The sequence below is a fragment of the Chiloscyllium plagiosum genome, chromosome 48 (assembly GCF_004010195.1).
Source record: "Chiloscyllium plagiosum isolate BGI_BamShark_2017 chromosome 48, ASM401019v2, whole genome shotgun sequence".
NCBI classification, from domain to species: Eukaryota; Metazoa; Chordata; class Chondrichthyes; order Orectolobiformes; family Hemiscylliidae; genus Chiloscyllium; species Chiloscyllium plagiosum.
In genome coordinates, this window is record NC_057757.1 from 1,002,866 (window position 1) to 1,008,264 (window position 5,399).

Consider the following 5,399-nt stretch of genomic DNA (forward strand, 5'->3'; position numbering starts at 1 on the left):
CATTGCTGTTTGATAGGTTGTCCACTAGGAGGCAGCGGCCTGTAGGGTTGGGTCCCAGTAAAGGAGGTTACGGAGCCTGATGTTTGAGTGAGGCTCTGAGGGACGGAGGCACTGATAAGCCAAGGATTGATTTGCTGCTGTGCTCACTGGGAACACTGAAGCGAAGGACCTATTCAGTTCCTCTGCCATGTCTTTGCTCCCCATTACAACGTCTCCAGGACTTTTTCCCAGCAGCCCAATGTCCACTTTTGCCTCCCTTTTATATATATCTAATTAACTCTTGCAATATTTAAAAAATGTTAGGAGCTAGCTTACTCTCAAATTTCATCTTCTGCCCCACCCCCAGCCCCTGCTGGTTTTTAAAGGCTTCCCACTCACTTTTCACTGTCTTGTGTGCTTTCTCCCTTTGCTTTTGGAAACTATTATCGAACCAATCTGCTCAGAGATGTTATTGTACCCCTCTAGAACAGGTGGGCCTCCTGGGTCAAAGTTAGGGATACTACCACCTCATGTTTCTGCTGTCCCTGACTTCCCTTGTCAGCCATGTTTGCCTGGCCCTCCATGTACCATGCTTATTCATCCTGGGGATGAATTTCTGCAGTGCCCCTGTGATAACCACTAGAATTCCCTACCGTTGCTGCTCCAATGTCCTCCCCTGCCCGGATCCCCTTCCAATCAACACTGGCCCGCTCTTCCCTCATGTATTCCCTTTATTTAACTGTAATCCCGTTACATCTGACTCCAGCTCCTTGCTCTCAAACTACAGGGTGAATTCTGTCACATGGTGGTCACTGCCCCCTTGGGGTTCTCTCATCTTTAGCTCCCAATTCCAGTGCACTGCCTCAGTGCACATCACCAAATCCGGAACGGCCTAGCTCCCCTCCTGGGCTCCACCACAAACTGCTCCAAATACAAAACAAAATTGTAGATATTCCACAAATTCCTTTTCCTGAGGTCCGCTCCCAGTCTGATTTACCCCGTCTCCCTGCATATTGAAGACCCCTGGGATTATTGTAATGGTGCCTTACTTACCCGTCTTTTCAAGGTCCGACTTATTTTTTGTCCCGCATCCTGACTAATGCTCGGAGGCCTGTGCAAAACTTGCATCACAGCCTTTTTCCCTTTGCGGTTCCTTAACTCTACTATCTGGTCGGCATGGACGGGTTGGACTGAAGGGTCTGTTTCCATGCTGTACATCTCTATGACCCTACCCACACAGATTCTACACCTACTGACCGTATATCCCTCTTGCTATCGATTTAATTTTATTTCTTCCTCACACAACAATACCCACGCCCTCTGCCTGTCCTTTCGACGGGACATGTATCCTTGGGTATTTCGCTCCCAGCCCTGATCCCATTGCAGACATGTCTCTGTGATACCCACAACACGGTATCTCTGCCTCTTTCAATCTGCGTTACAAACTCATGTACCTTGGTTCGTTTACTGTGTGCATTTAAGTACAACACCCTCAGTCCTGTGTTGATGGGCCCTTCTCAGAGCTGAGAGTGTGTTGCTGGAAAAGCACAGCAGGTCAGGCAGCATCCGAGGAGCAGGGGAATCAATGTTTCGGAAACAAGCCCTTCATCAGGAAGGGTCCTTCTCACGGTTGTCCCCTCATCTGCTGCGCCTGTAGGTCGATTCTGGATCCTCGTCTGATTACTCAGGAGGGTTCCTGGGCTGCATCTCGCCCGCTCTGACCACTTTTCTTTCTGCTTTTTTTTTTAACTGGTTTCTCTTCTCGGACTTTCCGGAGGGAGCTGGGTGGGAATGGCCAAGGCGGTGAGTTTTGGAAGTTGGCCGCGAGGTGGCTGGTGTACCTGGGCAGAACTGTGGTGCTTTTTCCAGGACCAGGGTGGCACCAGAGAGGGACTTCAGCAGGAGGAGACAGGCCAGGGTCACACAAGAGCAAAGTCACTCCTTTTATGAGGAGTGTGAACCGAGGCATTGACAGACTGTGGTGTTAAACTGCTAATGGCATCTCTTTGATCCTCAACCTTTTAGTAAGAAGGACAGTAATGTTGAACTTGTTAACTTTGTTTTCCTTAGATTTCCGCTTTGTACCTAAGATTCTGTACTTTGGTACGTTATAAGTGGCAATCTATAGACTTTTCACTGTATTCACGTGACAATAAACTGAATTCAATTCAATTCATGATCAGAAAACTTGCACAATTGTAACTGCAAAAGTGAGGACTGCAGATGCTGGAGATCAGAGTCTAGATTAGAGTGGTGCTGGTAAAGCACAGCAGGTCAGGCAGCATCCGAGGAGCAGGAAAATCAATGTTTCGGGCAAAAGCCCTTCATCAGGAATAGAGGCAGGGTGCCTGCAGTGGAGGCACCTGGATCCCCTCCCCTATTCACCCATTGTACTCTTTGCTACCTTCCCCCACCCCCACTCACCTATTGTACTCTATGCTACTTTCTCCCCACCCCCACCTCACTTATCTCTCCACTGCTGGCACCCTACCTCTATTCCTGATGAAGGGCTTTTGCCCGAAAGGTCAATTTTCCTGCTGCTTGGATGCTGCCTGACCTGCTGAGCTTTTCCAGCCGTTTAACTGTTTCCATAATTCTCCATGCAACCAAACTCCCTCCCTCACCACTTAACTAGTTTAAAGCCTTATCCCGAGCCCCAGTTAAGAGATTAACCAGGACCCTAGTCCCAGCAGGCTTCAGATGGAGCTTGAACCATCAGACTCAGCTCCCATCTTCCCCAATGCCGGTGCCAATGTCTCATGAATTCAAACCCGTTTCCCCCACACCAACCTTTCAGCCACACATTTACCTCTTTAATCTTGTTGACCCTGTGTCAAGTTGCTCCTGGCTCAGGTAGTAATCTGAAAATGAATACCTTTCTGGATCTGCTTTTCAATTTAGCCCAAGCAGCTTGTATTTCCTCAGCAGAACCTCTTGCCACTGATACTGTAGGTACATACTTGGCCCACAGTCCACAACAAGAGTCACTGGACTTGAAAGGTTAATATTACTTCTGTCTCCACAGACGTTGCCAAACCTGCTGAGTTTCTCCAGCATTCTCTGCTTTTTATTCCAGATCTCCAGCATTCACAAAATTTTTCTTTGATACAATTTCTGTAAATAACTTGGACAAAGAGTTAGAGGGGAACCAGGGGGAGCTAGCCAATTAGATACAAAATTGGCTTGAAGGTAGGAAACAGAGGGTGATGGGGGAGGGTTGTTTTTCAGACTGGAGGCCTGTGACCTGTAGAGTGCCACAAGGATTGGTGCTGGGTCCACTACTTTTTTTGTCAGTGACAGAAATGAATTTGGATGTGAGTACGGGAGGTATGATTAGCAAGTTTGCAGATGACACCAAAATAATGGTGTAGTGGACAGTGAGGAAGGTTATCTCAGAGTATGACCTTGATCAGATGGGCCAATGGGTTGAGGAGTAGCAGGCAGCGTTTGATTTTGATAAATGCGAAGTGCTGCATTTTGGAAAGGCAAATCAGGGCAGGACTTGTGCAGTCAGCGGTAGGGTCCTGAGGAGTGTTGCTGAACAAAGATCTTTGGGTGCAAGTGCATAATTCCTTGAAAGTGGAGTCACATGGAGACAGGATAGTGAAGAAGCCGTTCGGTATGCTTGCCTTTATTGGTCAGAGCACTGAATACTGGGAGATCATGTTGTAGCTGTACAGGATGTTGGTTAGGCCACTTTTAGAATATTAATTTCTACAGGTCTCCATTCTCCAGGAGAGACTTTGTGAAACCTGAGAGGGTGCAGGACGTTGCCAGGGTTGGAGGATCTGAGCTATAGGGAGAGGTTGAACAGACTGGGGCTGTTTTCCCTGGAGCGTTGGAGGCTGAGGGGTGACCTTATAGAGGTTTATAAAATCATGAGGGGCATGGATAGGGTAAATAGACAAAGTCTTTTCCCTGGAGTGTGGGAGTCCAGAACTAGAGGGCATAGGTTTAGGGTGAGAGGGGAAAGATATAAAAGAGACCTAAAGGTTAGCTTTTTCACGCAGAGGGTGGTACGTGTATGGAATGAGCTGCCAGAGGAAATGGTGGAGGCTGGTACAATTGCAACATTTAAGAGGCATTTTTATGGGTATATGAATAGGAAGGGTTTGGAGGGATATGGGCCGGGTGCTGGCAGGTGGGACTACATTGAGTTGGGATATCTGGTCGGCATGGACAGATTAGATTAGATTAGATTACATTACAGTGTGGAAACAGGCCCTTCGGCCCAACAAGTCCACACTGACCCGCCGAAGCGCAATCCACCCATTCCCCTACATTTACCCCTAACCTAACACTATGGGACAATTTAGCATGGCCAATTCACCTGACCTGCACATCTTTGGACTGTGGGAGGAAACTGGAGCACCTGGAGGAAACCCACGCAGACACGGGGAGAACGTGCAAACTCCACACAGTCAGTCGCCTGAGGCGGGAATTGAACCCGGGTCTCTGGCGCTGTGAGGCAGCAGTGCTAACCACTGTGCCACCGTGCCGCCCACAGGTTGGACCGAAGGGTCTGTTTCCGTGCTGTACATCTCTATGACTCTGGAACAAGGTTTAAAGGAGACGTGGTGAGGTTTTTTTTCCTCTAAAATTCATGGGTCTTTGGAATGCTCTTCCCAAAAAGGTTTTGGCAGCAGAATCCTTGGAGTTTTTCAGGGCAGAGTTAGAGACATTCTGGCCCAGGATGTGGGTGATGGGTTTTCAGGGAAATGCAGGAGGTTACACCAGATCAGCCATGGATTTACTGAGTGGGGACAGCCTGGTTAGAGGGGCCGAATGCACAGGTTGCTGTGTGCAAGGGTTTCGCCTCAGCTCCAGATCAAACATGCAGCTTTGTCAAACTGAACAAGGAAAAGTCCTCTCATTCTCCCGTTGGGCTGTTGGTGCTCCTCCGGCGCGCAAGGTGGCGGTATACCCGGAGGAGTCGCTGCTCCACTACAACGACAGATGCTGGAGCTGCGGATGCTCCTCCGGTCCGGCAGGCGGAGCTGTACGGGGAGGACCTACTGTAGCTGATGCTCCTCCGGTCCGGAGGGGGGAGCTGTAAGGGGAGGAGCCACTGTAGCTGATATTCCTCCAGGCCGGCAGGCAGGGCTGTACGGGGAGGAGCCGCTATAGCTGATGCTCCTCCGGGCCGGTAGGCGGGGCTGTACGGGGAGGAGCCGCTATAGTGATGCTCCTCCGGTCCGGCAGGCGGAGATGTATGTGGAGGAGCCGCTGTAGCTGCTGCTCCTCCGGGCTGGCATGAGGCACTGAGGCCTACAAGCGCGGCATGGCAGGAGGCGCTATACGGGGAGGAGCCCCTATCATTGGGCGAGATTGCGCAAGCGCAGTTTTGTACGCACCTTCCATTTGGATGAGCACTTTGGCGGCAGGAGGGAGAGTGTCCACGGGGGGGGGGGGGGGGGTTG

General features: G+C 50.0%; 1 protein-coding gene across 1 annotated transcript in view; it reads left to right on the forward strand.

Annotated features, from left to right (window-relative positions):
* The first annotated feature begins 1,555 nt into the window (after positions 1 to 1,555).
* The window catches only part of slc16a13 (solute carrier family 16 member 13), a 36,361-nt gene continuing 32,517 nt past the window's right edge, over positions 1,556 to 5,399 (forward strand). The window contains exon 1 of the mRNA XM_043683376.1: positions 1,556 to 1,566. The gene's annotated coding sequence lies outside the window, so the exon portion shown is untranslated. The remainder of the gene's footprint in view (positions 1,567 to 5,399) is intronic.